The 19510-nt window shown below is 33.7% G+C and overlaps 1 protein-coding gene across 1 annotated transcript in view; it reads left to right on the forward strand.

Annotated features, from left to right (window-relative positions):
- Positions 1-298: 298 nt before the first annotated feature.
- The window catches only part of LOC106142206 (monocarboxylate transporter 4), a 48485-nt gene continuing 29273 nt past the window's right edge, over positions 299-19510 (forward strand). Inside the window, exon 1 of the mRNA XM_013343885.2 lies at positions 299-496. The gene's annotated coding sequence lies outside the window, so the exon portion shown is untranslated. The remainder of the gene's footprint in view (positions 497-19510) is intronic.

Below are 19510 nucleotides of genomic sequence, written 5' to 3' on the forward strand. Positions count from 1 at the left end.
CTTCAAAATACACCTTTCTTTTACTTCATCCACATTACCATATCAATCTTTCTTCATGCAGGCACGTTGGTTTAGACTCCGAACTTGACTTTTCACCAGTACGTGCCCGATTCGATCAAAATTTACTCGTAATTTACCCGTGCATCTACGACTTCTCCTTCCAATGTTTCTAACAAAATGTTTAAACGATCTCCACATAGGGGTTGGTAGCACTGGTTAGGAATTCGCGGCAGGGTTGGCGCAGGTCGGGCGGCCGGGGCGGCGGCCCGGGCCGGCAGTAGCGCGCCAGCCGCCGCGCCGCGTGCCGCCTTCGCATTACCACATCATGACACCCGCTCAACTTTCCGTACTTTTCCACGCGAGCTCTCGCGTTTTTCCCGCCTTGTTTGTTTTCGCGCGCTAGTGCGGTACGGTGATTTTTGTGAATGAATCTGTGGTTCGGCCGCTTGTGTTATTTAATTGCTGTTGGTTTAGACGTTTACATTTGCGAAGCCTAGTGAGTATGAAACTTTTTGTTCAATTATTATCTCGAACTATATTAAGTTTAGTTTATTAACGAATATTCATTTTCTATTCTTTCTTGTTCTGTCGGATACTGTGTATAAAATTTAATTAAAAAAAGGGAATATATATTTTTATACCAGTAATATAAAATATTTATCTATCAATTTAACGCTCAATAGATCACAACCTACCTATACCTTACCTTACCTTATAATACCTATGTTACGACTTACTTTCCATTAATTAAAAACCCAAGTGCAGTCTCTTATACTCGTACTCCATATTACGAGTGGGAACGAGCTCCCAAAAGATAATGAACCACTCACTCAACACTTAACGAAAGCGACTCAGACAGGCATAACTTTGTTTATTAAAATTCAAGATTATTTGCAGGCTTCTACCATTTGATAATGAATTAAGTAAAATATTCCAGGTAATGAGGTTGTATCCTGATTGAATCGTTATTTATAAACGAGAAACATTCGAGTAGTGTCTATAGTAGGGGTCGCTCGTTGCATGCGCCGACGACGCGACGTTGGGCTCCTCCGTAAACAGCCAATAACCCTCTGGGCAAAATTTTCAGCGCGTTATCACATAAATTCTTATCGTTACTCGGCTAATATGAGAGCCAGTGAAAATAATGAGGAAAACGGGCTGGCTGCCGCCTGCTCACTGGAGGGTAATGTTTTTGCTGAATCAAGAATGTAAGAGCATTTTAAAGGTCTGGAGTACCTACCTTCTTAGGTAGCTAATAAAGAGTACAATCGCTAATATTTATATCCATGTATGTATACTTATACATGGATATAAATATTAGCGATTGTACTCTATTTATATTGTCTATCCATTTCATATTTGTATATTTGTATGAAATGCTATTATAACGAATTGTCATAGATTCACTGGATTTTCATAAAGCAAAAAAGACAAATTAAATAAAGTTACATCCTTCTTTTCTTGTCTCTATCTGGCAAATACAATATAAGAACAATGGGCGAACCTAATGGCATTATCTAACAGTAAACTTCATTTATTGCAACTTTTCGAAATTGTTCACATAAATAGAACCTTTTAGTTAACACAAGTTAAACATGTAATGGTTTTGGCGTAAAAATCAACATGACCGCATACGTTTATTTTTATATAGCTATATTAAATATTCAGTTTATTTATGTTCTCTTTAAAAAATACACATTCCAATATTGAATGCGGCGCGAAAATAAACAAAAGTTCCATTTTAAAACATTTACGGATAACTGTGTTGTTTTTCAACAGATTTAAATTATTGGTAAAATTTTACGACACAGAATATGCCAGCATATAAATTGGATTCGATTGCACATTCAATCGGAATAAAGTACTTGCATGAGAGTCAATTTTTAAAAACAGATTAAGGGTAAAATCATAACTGTCTTTAATGTACTTTTATTACAACGCAAGAACATTCATGTGATACAATTCGTACGTGGAGAAAGTCTTATTACACAGCAATAAAAATAAACTGTTGAAAATTAAGCGACAGCGTAATTTTGCGATTTCAACATAACATTTATTGTGAGCGGATTTCGAATAAAGTTAACGTGTCACTTTAAAATATATATGTATGTATGTCACGACGCGCGTTACAAACTGATGGACACATTCGGACATGGCCAAACTACATAATGTTTAAATGTTATCTTGAATTAGAATACCCATAACCTGTAATGAATAACATTAAAACAAACTTTGCCCTATTGGCCTTTTTGGTGCAGTGTTAAAAAGTCAGATCGATCAAATAATGTCAAGTTTTCTTTTGTGTCGTCGTGTTGGTTGGACACACAGCCTAATTAGAGTAAATCGTCGATTTTTTAAGAAAAAGAAGCAGCCCATTGTAAAGAGAAAAAACTGTTACCGTTTGCGAATGGCTCAATTGACATATACCTAAGTAACAAATAATCACCATGACTCGTTGCATGAAACTATCTCTGTGGTCTTGGTGCTTGCCTGGCGTTGGTTTCAGCTGCACAGTACTCGTAGCTAGGGAGCATGCAAAGTTCACTTATGACCATAATCGGGGAAATAAACTTACAGAACAACTTACCTCCGTGACCCTGTTAAATGGCCAAATTTGATAAGTCTAATATTTAAAATTCAATTTACATAAAATTTAACAATAGGTCAAACTCCTTTGACTTAAAGTATTCCGGATGCTGCGTGAAAATATTTTAGGTCAAAATTTTCAATTTATTTAAAAAATCGTATTTATATGATAATGACGCACGACAGAGATTTAATCTTTGCGTATTGATTGCCTCCATAGCGAGGGCTGGAAGTGCTATTTACTGCGCCGTTATGTATTTCTTATTTCCTTATCACTCGCACAGATCAATAATTTATTAGATTTTGTATCGATCGGAAAGTGTAAGGGCGTAAGAACCAAAATATAATGTCTTGACGATATACCCGCATATTCTTTCTTGTTCGAAGTATCTTTGTTTGGTAATATTTTTGATAGAAAGTGTGTGAGCTTGTTGCGTGATGCTCTCTTAGCATTTATTTAAATATATTTTGTTTTTAAAAAAATAATCCTTAATAAGAATCATATTACAAAGATCATACTTTTAAAAATTTTAACAAAACTTATGTAACTATGAACTTGTCTAAATTGATTTTCCACCAGTTTACGAATTAAGTACCAACACATCTAATTTGTGAAGAAATTTGACGAAATAAAATGCGTGAACACAGCAAGTGTTTCACAAGTGGAAGGTCGCATTAACTGTAACAAGGGGTGAACCGCAACAATCGGCAGATTTATGTACCGCGTAACATTTCCGAGAAATTCACAATTACTGCCATTTGTTATCGTACAAAACCCTCAGATTGCATGCAGGCTCCCAGAACCTTATCCTGGCGAATTAATAACGGTTGGCTTTTCATGTCACTTTCACATTTCACAAAAATTACCGTGTGTTATGTATCATGCTCATAACGCAATAAAATAATGTTACGTCGACAATAATCTTTATTAAGAGAGATGTCCTTCGCCAAATATAATTTAAATTTATTCGTATGAGTTGTTATGATTTCTTGGTGATAAATTTGTTTGCACAAAATAAAATTTTCACTTGTATTTTAACAGCATACAATTTTTAATATCGTTAAACCCAAAAGGAAAAGATAAAAAGGTATAATTAATTGATTCTACAATGTGGAAAAAGGCGGTGTGAGTACAAATTAAGGAGAAATCAAATGTAACATTTTATAAAACATTAATATTATTAACTGTTGCAATCAGCTCTGCAATTACTAATATCCAAAAATATTTATCACGTCCTTATTCTTAGTAGGATAAATAAAGCCTCATGTTTTTATTCAATTTGTTTCATCTACTCTACAATATTACTCAGACGCATTTCGAATGTTACCCAAACCGAGGAAGTAATACGACGCGAAATACACATTTGAATTAGTAATATGCTTACACTCCTTTGGCACTATGATCCTACGTGCTTTACCTACAAACTTTTTATCTCCGCTACACATTACACACATTACATAAAATATTTCTCCATACACTTTTTATTTTTTGGTGTGGGTCGACAATCTATTATGCGGTGCCCACAATATGGGTCAGACCAGCGAATATTGGAAACTTTTGGAATGGGTAAATTTTCCTCATACATTTTTGTGTCCGACAGGTGTTCAACGCACCCATATAAAGCTCAGTTATTGAAGCGTTATTATTAGATTTAATATTATTACAAAGTTCTTCTAAGATATTACTCTGTAATCAGTTTACCCGACTAGAAGAAGAACAAAACGAAAGAAAAATAGAATGTCGTCTACGATGTGACTGCAGACAATAAAGATTACCTAGAAACAGATGTTGTCGCTTATCACCGCTAATTTACTAAAGATATTTCCTAGATTGCCCTGGCTAATAGCCAGTAGCTACTAATCTGACCAACGTCTCTAGGCTTTGTCGTTTGTTGGCAGATTTATTGAATAACACATTACTAAATCACTTGATTTAACACAACGCTTATAAACGACGACGTTTAGAATGCGGAAGAGTTATAAGGTGAATTTAATATGATTAATGACATAAGATACTGAAAGCTTTTAATCATTAGTTTTTTGTCTCTACTCTTACTTTCGAACCGTTGGTCTGATTTTGATGAAATTTAAACTGTGTGTAGGATATGTCAATAGAATAAAAATAAAGTTCTTAGGGCGTCGAAATAGGTTAAACAATTTTTGAGATATTTACTTAACAACAACAAACATTTACTTAATTGGTGAAGTTAATATTCCCATTAACTTTTCTCAGCAGTAGGCTTCAAGTACTGGGTCCTCCAAATTAAAAGTCTAGTCGTTTTGGTTGGCTTGTCGACAATCACACAGCAATTTCATGAGAATAATATTTACCACTTGTTTCAGCAAACTCGTGAAAGTTGTCACGCAGACCCGCTTTCGTTGACGTATTGAGTTACCGAGTTGAACAAATTGGTTGCCCCCATTGTTTGAACACAGTCGTATGGCGACAAAGTACAAACAAACACGTCTCAGGCATTTGCCGAACTTGAAAACAAGGTGACACAAACTCAGAACAGGCTGAAATCTAGTTACATTGGTTTAAATTCATTCTCTTAGTACGAAGTTGTTATATATTCAATTTTAATAACCGTTAAATGATTAATTTATTTTTGTGTAGTTATTTTTATTTCCGATATTTACGAATTCTGGTAAATGTATGATAAGAAAATTCCCATGGCACCGAAACATCTATAAATGCTCTACAATATATATTTAGAAAAAAGACCGCTTATGAAATTTCTCTTCAACGAGAAATGTATTTCTTCTTCATAACTTACCGGTTAATCAAATATTTAATTACGTGTTTTCTTAGAGGCTCAAAATAGAAAAAGGTTAAAGCGACACGATGGTTAATTTTATAAATAGAGAGTCCACAGCCTTTTGTGTCCCCTCTCCCTCGACACTTCAACTCAATCGGCGGTTACATTTGACACATACAATAGTAAAAACAGCGAAAAAGGTATAGTGGTTTATAGTACGTAGGGCATGCTTTTATCAAATCGACAAAAAAATCTGCAATTATTTGGGTTATTTTTTGATAAAACAACTAATAACAACATTATTAAGATATATAGTTGTAATAAGTTGGTTTATCATTATAGATGAATGAATGATGATAAATTATATTTTTTTTGTTGGTGTAAAGTAATAGATATAATAAGCTTTTGAATTCATGGTAGGTAAATGTAAAGTAATTACGAATAATACTTCATTATATATATATATAGTCCCTGTAGTACAAATACCATGAAGCATGAAATTTTTGTTGTCTCCCTGTTTGTGCAACAATGAGCTGATTCCAATTGATTGATCCACGGAGAATACTCGGTTGCGTGTTGTCAATTATTGGAACACATTGTAATAGACGGACATTATGACAACAACATGAATGAAAATCGAAAATCGACTGTAGCCAGTACTGCGACGCAACAAACAAGGTACATTACGAGGTATACCAAAATTGTCGACGCAATTGAAGTAAACTAATGCACGAATTCTAAAATATCGCCGGGTATTGTACTTTGTACGCGTATTGTAGAAATATCCTTGAAGGATATGTTTTTCTTCATATTTCAAGAAAATTATAAATATCTTTTTATCACTCCGCATATGATATAGTAAGTATGAAAAACCTTTACGTTAGCGGCTATTCCTGTAAGTTAATGTTTTGTTGGTATACGTAATCGACCTGAATCTGCATAAATAGGGAAAGGTTACAAAATTATTCAAAATGGAAGGCTCTGGTTGGTAGACACTGTTCCGTGGGGATCAAGGAAAGTTACAGAAAAAGCGGAGATGCGTAGAAAGTATATTAATAAAAAAATGAGAACAAATCTCTAGATTTCCCTATAGAATCGCAATCTACTTACAAGGCTTTACGAAATTTACCTTCCGCGTAAGTAACGTTTTACGCCGACATACAATCACGAGCGTTTTATTATATTGCAAAAAATAGAATTATAATGGCTAAGGCCATTGATATGTATTCTTCTTTTGAAGAAGAGGAATAAATTTTTATCCCAAAAATCTTGCTTTTGTTTAACTTCAATTTAACTATGAGTTGATTATACCACACGTCTAACAAGGACGAATTTTTTAAAAATAAAAAAAAACCTTAAAAATTAAAATTTTATTGCTGACTACCTTTTACTTGAAGCTCGTTCCCATTGAAAATCATAATACATACATAAATATGTCTATATCACTTGCGGGGACAGAGCAAACAGTCTTGAAAAGACTGTTGGCTCTGTCTATCTGTCTGCCCAGCCCCATACCGCTGGATCTAGAAATTTGAAATTTAGCATATTAGTTGCTTATTTGGTTCCGTTCCGGGAACGGAAATTTCCGGGATATTGCTTTTTATGCTGGCGGAGTCATGAACAAACGCTAGTTGCTGATAAAAGCGGAGAGCATGGACTTCTAATCTGAGACTTATCAAACTATCGTAGCATATCAATGGCTCTTACCTACGAGACATACTGACACCATCTAATATGCTAGTCTTCAGATGCCAGAAACTTTTGGGATAAGCTCCGTGTGCTTATAAGCGCTTACAGTTGAGAATTTCTCATTATGTTCCTGTATTTATAATTACATGTTCTCTTTTATATTTTTGTTCTCCTTGTTGATACATAAAGTAGTACCAATCAAATATCAGTCAAGACCCTAGGCGGAAGTCAAAATTATGATAGTATTTGTAATATAGTACCTCTCAATACTAATGTAGTGCCTATTCACCTGTTTAAGTTTCATGCGGAGAATTCTCACTTGTTTATTGTAGATAGACAAAGCCAACAGTCTTGAAAGACTGATTGAGCCACATTCAACTGTTTGACCTAATGATAGCATTGAGATTTAAATAGTGACAGGTTGCTAGCCCATCGTCTTAAAGTAGTTATAAGCCTATCCCTCAACATTATTTTAAAATAATTATCTAAGTAACTCTCTTTGTGTAGTATCTACGATTAAACTTTTGCCAGCAGGTTAAACGTAGTTATTATTATTTAAAAATGCCCACAGGAACCATTTCATCATAAAATACCACCACTTCGGAGTTCTCTCTTTACACGAAAAGGTTGACTGTTAGATAATATTTTTAGCATTAAGTTTGCCTTTTACACTTTACAAGTGTATTTGACTTAAGTTTAAATTTAAATAAATAAAACAAAATGTCACGCTGAGAATCCCGCTGACACTGGCTCTATATTTAATATGATACATTGATTACTAAATCACTATTTGGACCTACTACTGGATCAAATCTACTGAGCATCAATATGAACACACCAAATCGCCTTGTTGAGGTAACGATGTCCTGAAGAGCCTATAAAAATGCTAATGTGATGAAGATGGTGCTACCTGATTCAAAAGAAGTATATGGACTTGCGTTAAGAATTCGATCAATAGATCATTTTAGTTTAAAAATTATACTTTACTGGCATTGTACATACAATTAACTACTATATTTAACCAATCCAAACTACAAGTTGTACTAACAATATTATTGCTAAAAAATTGGCTCTGCTACATAAAAACAATCCCGCCTCCCGCCGGAATAAGTCCGCCTTTAAACATATTCTTCTAAATCCAATGACTGTTTTGAAATTTGTTATGTGTTATCAAGAGTTTACAAACCAACAAAAACTTACTAATCAGAAACTTTGTGTAGTTTTCTATGGATCAATTTGGTGAATTATTATTTGAGATGCCGTATGATTAATACGAGTACCATAGAAATCTACGTTAGAAGTCAAATTCATATTTCTATAATTTTCAAGCTTAGGCAATGTGGGTAACTAATTAAAAATAAAGCATCTCATCTCAATGATATGCATGGTACAAATGTTTCGCGAATTCATCCAATTCGATTTAGGTAGCCAACTGGAAATGTGAGATAAGGCAAAACCCACACGCATTTATAAAAGATAACGCTAGCTTATATTCCGTTTTATTTCCTCAGGCGCAGTTACCAATTTTAGGAGTTTTGTAAAATGTTCTCGCACAGACAGCTCAATATCAGAATTTCAATATATATTATTATTTGGATACCAATGAAGCCTTAGCTATGACTTGTCTTTGCATTAATAACAGTTTTAGATTAATTGTATTATCCGCTGCCCGCATCAATCACGAACCGAAAGGCATTATCTTTCTTTCTAATTTTAAGCTTGTTTAAATTTACTGCATCACATAAACCTAATTTTCTTGTCTTCTTCATAGTAGGCCTCATTTATCTATGTAAGTACACTGGACTACCACTATTATGCTTCGATGTCGACTACCTAGACATGCTCCTTGGACTTTGTAGGCTCAGTCGACCTACCTTTTTTTACATAACTTGGAACGTTACGTTATGAAAAACAGAAGTAAAAAAAATTTTCAAATCTTAGACAAACATGTCATATAATGAATTGAAATGTACTTTAGGAACTTAATATAATAAAACAACACAGGAAAAAAATCAAAACATTATATAATATTCAATAAAAAATTACTCCACAGGTGCGACACTTTATTCAAAGTTTAAAAACAGTATTTGCATGAAACTGATATAAAAGTTGAGAAGGTTCATCCGACAGATGTTAGCGAACTTTTCCTACAATATTGCTAATGAGTAACTAAATTAATAATGATTTAAAGTAAGTTGTTATAAAATACAATGTGAAACTTGTGAAAAGGGAACGTCAAGATCTAAAATCAACATGAACTTGCATAGATCAAACAAAATTTGTGTAAGTGGGTCAAAGAAAGCTGAAAAAGGGTTATAAAAATATATTTCTTCAACAATATTATAAAGAAGTAATCTTAATTCTAAGAATAATACGGTTTAAGTATTTTACTTATTAACATTATGCAATTAAATTTAACATTTGTATGAATTGCTTTACTATAAAAACAAAATAATTGTAAAGAAATCAAAAATAAAGGTTGTTCTCAAAATAAAAATTCTGTTACAGTAGTGACGCCTGTGTTGCAAGTTATTGTTTTTAAAGCAATCCCTAAATTTTCGATTAATATATAAGTAAAGAATTATCCTTATCTATCAGTAAGCCTAACATCTAAACGTGGCCTGTAAAGTCTTTCAATACCGCTGGCTCTGTCTACCCCACAAGAATGAATGAACAAAATACCAACAACATATGCCATGGCATTGCTAATTATAATGACAGGAAAATATAAACGATACAGATTAGCATGTTTGTTACCGATTCTTGTGCACTGACGCTTTGGAAACGGCAGTTAACTTAGTTCCAATGTCAATCAATGTTATGAAAAAACATAACCAAAAGATATGACAATTATTAAGTAATGTTTAAAATGACCCATAATAAGAAATAATAAATAATTAATATAAAACGTCCCGTTTTAGAGGTTATCATAGAATTCTTGCTTACTTATTTATTTTCCAATTTCTATGTACAAAAAGAAACTATCGTTTGCCCTTTACCATCACGCTATAATTTCTTTAAAATACTATTCTGCGAAAATATTCAATATCGAATACTACCGATAACAGAATGCACTCTAAGCCAACCGTGTTTGTACCAGCCCAGCTCCACTTGTCTTGTTATCGTTTGTTTTACTTTTAGGGTGCAATAATGTATTTATCAATTTATCTTATTTATCTACTCAATGAAGGTCCTTAACTCTCTATTACAGAGAAATAAGACATTTGGGAATAGTCAGTACCTACAATGAAGACAGACCTTACAGAGAAATCCCGGCCTAACAAGAAAGTTATATTAGGTTCCCAACTTGTGAGTGAAAGTTTTCAAAGGTCTTTATTGTGTTTCTGAACGGATGGAATTCTTATCGTTCGCCATCTTTGCTGTTCTTCAATGCTGAATTAAAAAAGGTCGTAGATAGATTCACAAAAAAAATTAAAAAATACTTGCATAACTTTGTTTTGTATCACAAAACAAATACTTGCATAATTTTGTTTTGTAACACGGATATTATTAGATATTACTAGATTACGTTAATAAAAGATATATGTTAATAAATAGGAGTTTATTAAGATATATTTTAATAGAGTAAAAACCATCAAATAATCTATCTTCTTATCTTTTAAAGTAGTGGAAAATCTTATATTCTAGCAGTCTATAGTTTTGTATGATCATATGCACTAGTTACTTACGTATTTATTCTAAAAGCATTCAATTCGCCTTTTAATAATAACAAAACATTTTAACAAGATACATAATTTGCCGTCAAAATACTCCAATAAGTACATTTTTTTAAGCAATTATTAGAATTATGCATCACCTCACTTTGGATATTTACTCAAGTAACTATAACCGAGTCAATTTATCCGTCCATTTCTAAGTTTCTTCACTTCAGATGCCATTTACAATTTTTAGTCCAAATTCCTCCGCAGATAACTGACCACCATTCTTTGCACTTTTTCCTTACGGTTGCTTCGCGTAACGTGCCAAGAATTTTCGCACACATACCAGCAGTAGCATTGTTCAAATCTGAAAAGAAATAGTATAAAAGTAAAGTATCACTTGTACTAAAACTTTATATAATATTACCTGAAATAGTCGATTAATATATCAAAAAGCTGTACGTGATATATTTTCTTCACAACAAATAATCCCAACTAAAATAATAAATTTGAAAGTAAGTTTATTTGTTTGTTTATTGTGTCTTTACGCGTTATCTACTGAAGCAATCTTCTTTAAAAATTTGCGTGTTGAAAAGTAATTAAGAGTCTGGAGAAGGACATAGGGTACCTGCATTCTCCGCTGAATTTGCGTAAGTCTGATTCTACATTAGGTGACACTAGATTCGCGCGAAGTGGCGGGTAAAAACTAGTTAAATATTATAGATTTTTTTTCCATGGAGACAAATATAACATTGTCTTGCCATGTAATTTCGTAAGTTGTAAAGGTAACAAATGATCATGTTCTTTACTACTTAAAACATACCTATTATATTGAAACATTTTTACTATTCGTCGTAATCATTTTCTTCGAAACACATCCCATTGACTTTTTTCCATCCTTTTGGACATTTTCCGACTATAATACCAGATCTTTTTTCCAACTCGCTTTCTGTCTCTGTCGAGTTCTCTGTGGCATGAACAACAGGCTTACGCACCTGACTTTGTTCAATTTCATAATGTTTTGGCTTCATTATTTTTATCGTCACTTCCAACAAGCTAGGTCTCATCACATACGAATTGATTAAGTAAATGTTTACTATTAAACTGATCATGAAAATACAAGAGGCTACCACCAAGCAAATTGAGGACTTCATTGTTTTAGCAATGGGTATCACTAGTAGAATAAACTGATTGGTGATGTGCCCTCTGTATAAGTATGGTCTTCTGAATCAGAGTGTCCATTACGCAAGTTTATATTTAAATTCCCTGTGCGTCACTCAAAGTGACGTAAAGCCGGGAACTTATTGCAACCGAGACATATATGATTCTTGCATAAGTAAAGGGCTTCCCCCAGTTGATTTTTTTTTTGCCAATTGTTCGTACATTTTAAAACCTCATTAACGTTTTTCCCTATTTGCTCTTAGATAGAATAAAAGAAATCTTTAATATTTAGATTTCTGCATCATCATCCAATTTTACTTGGACAAATCTAAATATTGATTATAACTACTTCTTTAGTCACTGGGTATCCTATAAGACTACCGTCCTGGTCAATAGCAGCTGAAACAATTATTTTATTATAGTATTTTTAAAATCTAATAAGTACTACAAAAAATATATACCTACCTCCTGCTTTTTTCGTATTTTTGTTTCTGTCATATTATACATTTCAGAAAACCCTAACTGTAGATTCTCCTTATGCGATCAGGAAAGAAATAGACATTTCTTTCCTGATTGCGAAAGCAGAAAAATTAATAGAATTTTGAACCTATTATTTTAAAGAGCTCATTTGTTTGTATGTGTGCGTGCATAAGCGTTTAGCTACTCTATATATAGATAAGTATTTCTTGGCTTTCGCAAAGTTGTGAAATCATTAAAGAAGACCTGCTTACTTACAAATTAGGTTCTTAGTCAGTACATTCAAATCAAGAACTACATTCGTAACACCTATTTCCCAGAGGTTGCTAAAGATGATATCCTTCCACTTGCCACGATACCTGCACAATTGTACCTACTTGTGATGTTTCATTCACATTCATCATTATCTTCATGCAAGCTCTACACTACAATAGTTATATGGCACAGCTCGTTACTTTACGTCCTATACACCACACAAGCCATTTTGAGAACAATGGCGGTAAATGCGAATTCACTCACGATATGAGTTCAACTTTAATTTCAACGATGAGTTTCGATTTCGTAATAGAAATTCACATGACAATTCGTTTATAAATTCAATCATATTGTAGCGGGAGCAATGATTCGACAATGCTCGACCGCCACCAAAGGGAAGATCTTCCACCAGGCTAGGTGTTATGCCTGGGAAACCGCGGCTCCGACGATGTTGTGTCGGAGGTTGTATATACTCGTATAGCTCCAATCCGTGAAATCTTTGCTTGCGCGATTTAGGTTTTCGCTGTTTATGACTGATAGCGTCGCGTCATTTTAATTTTTTAATTTTGTGACTTGTGGCGTATAGATTTCGCCACAATATTATATTATAATTCAATCAAGAGAAAGAACTTGGTATTCTACTTTCAGACGATGGGCTAGCTACTTGTCACTGTTTGAATCTCAGATACAGCTGAACGTGGCCTTTTCAATCTTTTTGATACTGTAGGCTGTGTCAACCCCTTGGGTTAAATAAGGTTTAAGACTTATATGTTTATGTTTGTAATTTATTTATTGTTTTTATTCTTATAGTTAGTTTCTTTGCCTACACGCAAAAAATATATTTGAAATTTGTATCAAAGAATTTACCTGCCTAAACTCAATAGGCATTATTAAATTTCACCTGAATTTATACGAATTCCCTTAGTTGAGGTCAGTATCAATAACAACGTACTTTGAAACTGGCTTCAAAATAACATTAAATGAAATTGCCTTCAGTTTATTTCGACACAGGCCGTATTTTTTACGGCTACTATCCCTTAAACCTCTTTACCCAACTTAAACGAGGATAATGTACTAATTTGCCTTTGTCTCGGTGTAATAAGGTTCACAGTAACAGAACCTCATACACGACTATAAAGTAGCGGTCACATCTTTGCCCTAAATGTATTTTGTCTCCGCGGTTGACATTGAGATGGGTACACAAAACATAAAGGTCGAGAAGTTGGGGAAATGTAAGCCAAACATATGAAATGATGCTGATTATGTAACTGCTTATTTTGATTTATATTATAGTTGAAACTCGTAGACACTCAATTTTGTTTTTAAACCCGTCTATGATACTCTCTGGTACTGACAGGTAAGTCTTCTTCGTTTGATTCTGAGTTCGCTTTCCTGTTTACCCGTTCTCGTTGAAATTTCAGAGTAAAAGTAGCTTCTTTCTGACCTCGGTCCAGCTGTCAGGTCCGCTTAACAAAGCGCATTAATGCTATTAGTTTTGGTAAGTAGTATTTATTTATTAGGGAATTTACTATGATTACTATGAATGATTTAATAGGTTTAAACGTTATGACGCAAATTATTGAAATTAATATAATTTTAAGCGTTTTTCTGCATACATAATAAATTAATGCATTCGTAGGTCAATTATCCTTGAACATTATGTACGTACTTATTTATCAATGTCATTAACATGTAAGACTGCCTCAAAAGCGTTGAAAAATTAATATTTTCATTTTTAACTTATAACTTAATACTTACGAATATTAAAAAAAAAGATTAGTATTTTCCTTATTTATGCATACACACATACGTATTATCACGTCTATATTCCTTGTAAGGATGACAGAGCCAATAGTCTTTAACGACTGAAAGGCCACGTTCAACTGTTTGACTTAATGCCTTTAAATTAGCCCATCGCCTAAAAGAAGAATCCCAAGTATATAAGCCTATTTCTAAGTCGCTTTTTACTACATCCATGGGAAAAAGATGGAGTGTTCCTATTCTCTATTCTTTTGGCGCCGGAAACCACACGGCACAATCGTGATTAATTAAAACATACAAGATAATAAAACATCGAGTGTCTGTACATTAAATACTATAAATTAAGTTAAAATTTTCGATAAAAGCTAGAATGTATACTTTGTTTTATCGCTATTAATAAAGAAATAACACATTATAGTCTATTTAATTTAAAAAAAATCCTAGTGCCCTGTAATACGCTGCATCTACTCTGAAGAGACAAAGATGTAAAAGTATGTATGTTATTATTTTTAATTTGGTTATATAAAATTGACACAGGAATAGGATTATAGGTCTGGATAATTGTGGTTACCCAAAAAGAAGCGAAGCGAAAAAGCTAGTATTTAAATAACAAGAAATTTGTTTGCTTCGCGAAAATTCATTCCAACCCAATTTATCTTTAGGCATTTCCAAAGTAAGTGAAACAACGCTGTATTGACAGTTCTTATTATTGGTGACTCTCAATATCATGCTCGCAACTCCAAGATAATAAACAGTCTAAGATCTACATAGCTGCGAAATTCAACCACATTCATTAAATTTCACGAGATGAACGTGTAACAGGAATTTTAGTTGGCTTATAATTTATTTGCGGGTGTCACATGATACATCTCGCCTTATCTTTAGGGTGAAACCACAGTTATAGAACACGCGATAAATGCAGCTATAATGTTGTTTATCGCTTTTTCTATAATTACGGTACGGTAAGTAGAGCTTGTTAGAAAAGAGGCATAAAAGTAAAATGTGATTTAGACGTCGCTAATAAGAGTTTTATTTTACTCCTCTCTCCTTCCTCTCTTATTCTTACATTTTATATATAAAATTTAAGGTTGGCAAAATTTTGTGCAGAATTTGGTGACGTTTTGTTAATCTACTGCCTGTTTGATACCAACCTACCTTGAGAAAAGGTCCACATACATATACTTGATTTTTTTTCTTTGTTATTAAAAATATAATAGCTTCACTTTGTGAACTTATTCTTCGATTAGTACCTGTGTTATTTTAAAAGTGAATATTCTTCTCCAAATTACAGTCAGACAGCTTTTCTCCATTGTATAATCATCATCTAATAATAAAAGATTTGTGTCGTTGCATTCATTACCTTCAATCTCGCTTCTCTTTAATCATATAATACAACCATATAGGTATCCATCCGTGTCACAATGATCAATCATACATTATAAGTGGAGTAGTACGAATAATCTGCAGATGTACCTATTTGTTACTATACATTCAGTCAGAAAAGTATCGGGAATGGATTATTTATTTATGGTTCCAAATTCAAATTTTTGTTTTTTTTGTTGTTGTTAGATTGGCACAACTGTTTTCCATTTTGGCGCGGAGTTTGAGTTGCATCTGTTGTTTACATTAAATACAGTGCTATTTTTAGTTATATCATATCTAGTGTGTATTGCTAATTTCATAATGGATAAAAACATCGAACAAAGAGTTTGTCTTAAATTTTGCATTGCCAATGGAATATCGTGTTCGGAGTCACTGAAAATGTTACAGAAGGCTTACGGTGAATCGACTTTATCAAAAACTCGTGCTTATGAGTGGTACAAAGCGTTCAAAAGCGGTCGAGATGTGATGGAAGATTTGCCTCGCTCTGGTAGGCCATCAACGTCTGCAACTGAAGTTAACATCGCAAAAGTGAAGTAAATAGTGACTGAAAATCCTCATTCAACTTTGAGAGAGATAGCCACCGAACTTTCTGTATCTCACGAGTCGATCCGTACCATTTTAACTAATAATTTGGGTATGAAACATGTTGCCGCTCGGCTAGTCCCAAAAGACCTGAATTTTTTTCAAAAACTCAATCGCATGAGAGTCGCTGAGGACATGCTAGAACGAGTCAATTCCGACCCAACATTCATGAAACGCATTGTTACTGGTGACGAGACGTGGGTTTACGAGTTTGACATGCAAACTAGTCAACAAGCTTCGGAGTGGCGCCTTCCAACTGAACCGAAACCGAAAAAACCACGCCAAAGTCGTTCAAAAGTCAAAGTCATGTTGACTGTTTTCTTTGACTATCGCGGTGTTGTGCACTCGGAATTCTTGCCGGAAGGTCAAACGGTAAATAAGGAATATTATTTGAGTGTTATGCGGCGTTTAAGAGAGCAAATCCGACGAAAAAGGCCAGATTTGTGGAAAGAAAATTCTTGGATTTTGCACCATGATAATGCACCTTCGCACAAGGCCATCATTGTGAACGAATTTTTAACCAAACACTCAACAAATACCATCGAGCAACCACCATATTCACCAGATATGGCTCCAGCCGACTTTTTTCTTTTTCCTAAACTCAAATTACTACTTCGTGGCACCCGTTTTCAATCGGTAGAAGACATAAAAGAGAATTCGCGGCGAGAACTGACCTCAATTCCGGAAACAGCGTTTAAAAAATGTTTTGATGATTGGATTATTCGTTGGCGTAAGTGTATCGTTTCTAAAGGAGCATATTTTGAAGGTGATAAAATAAATTTGGATGAATAACAAACAGTTTGTGTATTATTGATCTTTTCCTGCTACTTTCTTGACAGAGTAGTATATACTTACTGAAAAGGGTTAAATCCAACTATAGAATAGAAAAAGAAAAAAAATATTTTAAATTGTTAACGTGATGTGTGACTTGATAAACAAAAGCTTTAAAACCTGTGAAAGTGATTTAAAAATATTCCTTGCTTCATTCGATATTATATATTTATTCTTATCTTCGATATCAATATGAAACAATAATAAGTCTCTACGTCAGTCAATAAGTCAGTGTCGTCTTTTATTTTTATATATATATATAAAAGGAAACAGACAGAATGACCAAACGAAACAGAACAACAAAGAATTACACTTCGCATCGGTTTGCCGTGAACGTGGAGCTCAGCCAACTTATTTCTGATCTACCATCAATCATTTGATAGCTAGGCTTTACTACGTTGGTTTCATCGGAATTTCCGGTTAGGTTATGACCATACTATTATTTAACACAATAAACTTAACTTTGGTCTTAATCAATTGATTTGTCCCGATCTTTAACAATTTAGTAATATATTTATTTAATTAAAAGCTAAAACAAACATGATTATTTAAACACAATTTAATTTGTATGCAGTATATATATATGGATAAGAATCCAATATCTTTTCTCGCCTCATGAAAAACGACTTACAGTGCTTCCAATCGGGTGGATAAGCAATCGAAAGCCCTTCGCCCTTCGCCCTGCACATTAATATTATTGGTAGTCGGTTGTGTACCTACGGTGATGAAGAGCTACTAAATTTATTTAGTTAAGAATTAATATAAATAACATTAACCCAGGATGAACTGATATCATGTGAGTCACCGATGAGAATATAAAAGTGGCAAAATATTATAGTGGGAAAATGTGATTATTATTGGAAGGTAGTCGACACGTTAAGAAGAAGGATATAAACAATAGATATTTTTTTCAAAATAAGCAATTTTTTTGTAACGATCTGTATAAAATACTTTTGAGTAAATTTATATATATATTACGAAACTCTCAAACGAATGTGCAACAAGTAGTTGCAGTGATCGTAAAGTGCAGTTAAAATCAACGGCTTTGTTATGGTTAGTGTTCAACTGTTCATCCCTGACATACTAACTGTAGTTCTGTAAGCGAGTGAAAAGTTAAGAGTCTATTCTACAGTTCTGTTGGTAAGATTAGCGTGTCTGCTTTGCTTTGTGTTGCGGCATTGGAAGCCCTCAATCGAGACTGGAGCACACTTGGCCTGAGTCACGCTTATGTCACACCCTGATGAACGAACTTTTGGTATTTAAAGTTTGTGAATCCACAATTGATGTAGGTTTTGCAGAATAAGTCATTTTAGATTGTTTAATGTTAACAAACCAAATACAAAACAGCAGATCCCTGGCCACGAAGCCAGTATAAATGAGAGATTAATGAAACTAAATAATTCATAGAAATTGTCACCGCAAAAATGTGACAAAATTATATTGAATCTTGAAATTTGTTATTGTAGGTTACCTTAACATGTCATATCTCACTAAGCATTTTTATTTTACGACAGAACTCGTACCAATGTCATAGCCCTAAACTGTAATCGTAAACACAGACTTCTTTTAACCTATTTTGACACAGTTCAACAAAACCAATGAATTTGTAATAAGCCCAGCAAAATTGTAACACTGGTTTGAAAATAGCACGCCATTTCCATTCCCAATATAGTTTTCCTTTCCGCAAAGATCGCGTCTAACTCCAGTTCGTAATAAACATTTCGTTCGGTTCATTTGGAATTTATTAAGTGGAAACACAGGTTGATGGCTCGGAGCGGGCATCCCGCCGCAGAATCTGTGCGATTCTCTATTAACCCTAAAGGCGTTCGACTATTTTTGCGCACGTGAACGCTAGCTATGCATTGCACGTCGATACCTATTTGTATTACATTATGTGAAGTTCCGGTGAACCTAATTTTAATTTTATTGGCACAGTCGGATTCAGATCGCATATTGTTGCTTGCATGAGGCTTTCTAGCGCAACTAGTAGATCTCTAGGCATTTAGAAGTAGTTTAGTTTACTATTGCTTAACAAACAAAACATTTTAAACTTAATTTAAATGTGCGAGTTTCTTACACGATAGCATCCTCAAATAAAGTGTCGTATCGATATATGCATACATCCAATCACCTCTTTATCCCTATCGGGGCAGACATAGCCAACAGTGACAGGCCTCTTATTAATTCAGCTATTAATTAGTTAGTTGTTTGTTTAATTAGATCTTTAACAATTTTAGTTTTAATCAAATATTTTATTTTTGCCTACACTTGTGAACCTTTCGCGAATATCATTGTCGTTCTGAGCTCAAAATTATACTTAACGCCGCTTACATCGCTATTTCGTCTCACGCAGCTATGGACTTACAG

This window comes from Amyelois transitella, chromosome 17 (genome assembly GCF_032362555.1).
Source record: "Amyelois transitella isolate CPQ chromosome 17, ilAmyTran1.1, whole genome shotgun sequence".
NCBI lineage: Eukaryota > Metazoa > Arthropoda > Insecta > Lepidoptera > Pyralidae > Amyelois > Amyelois transitella.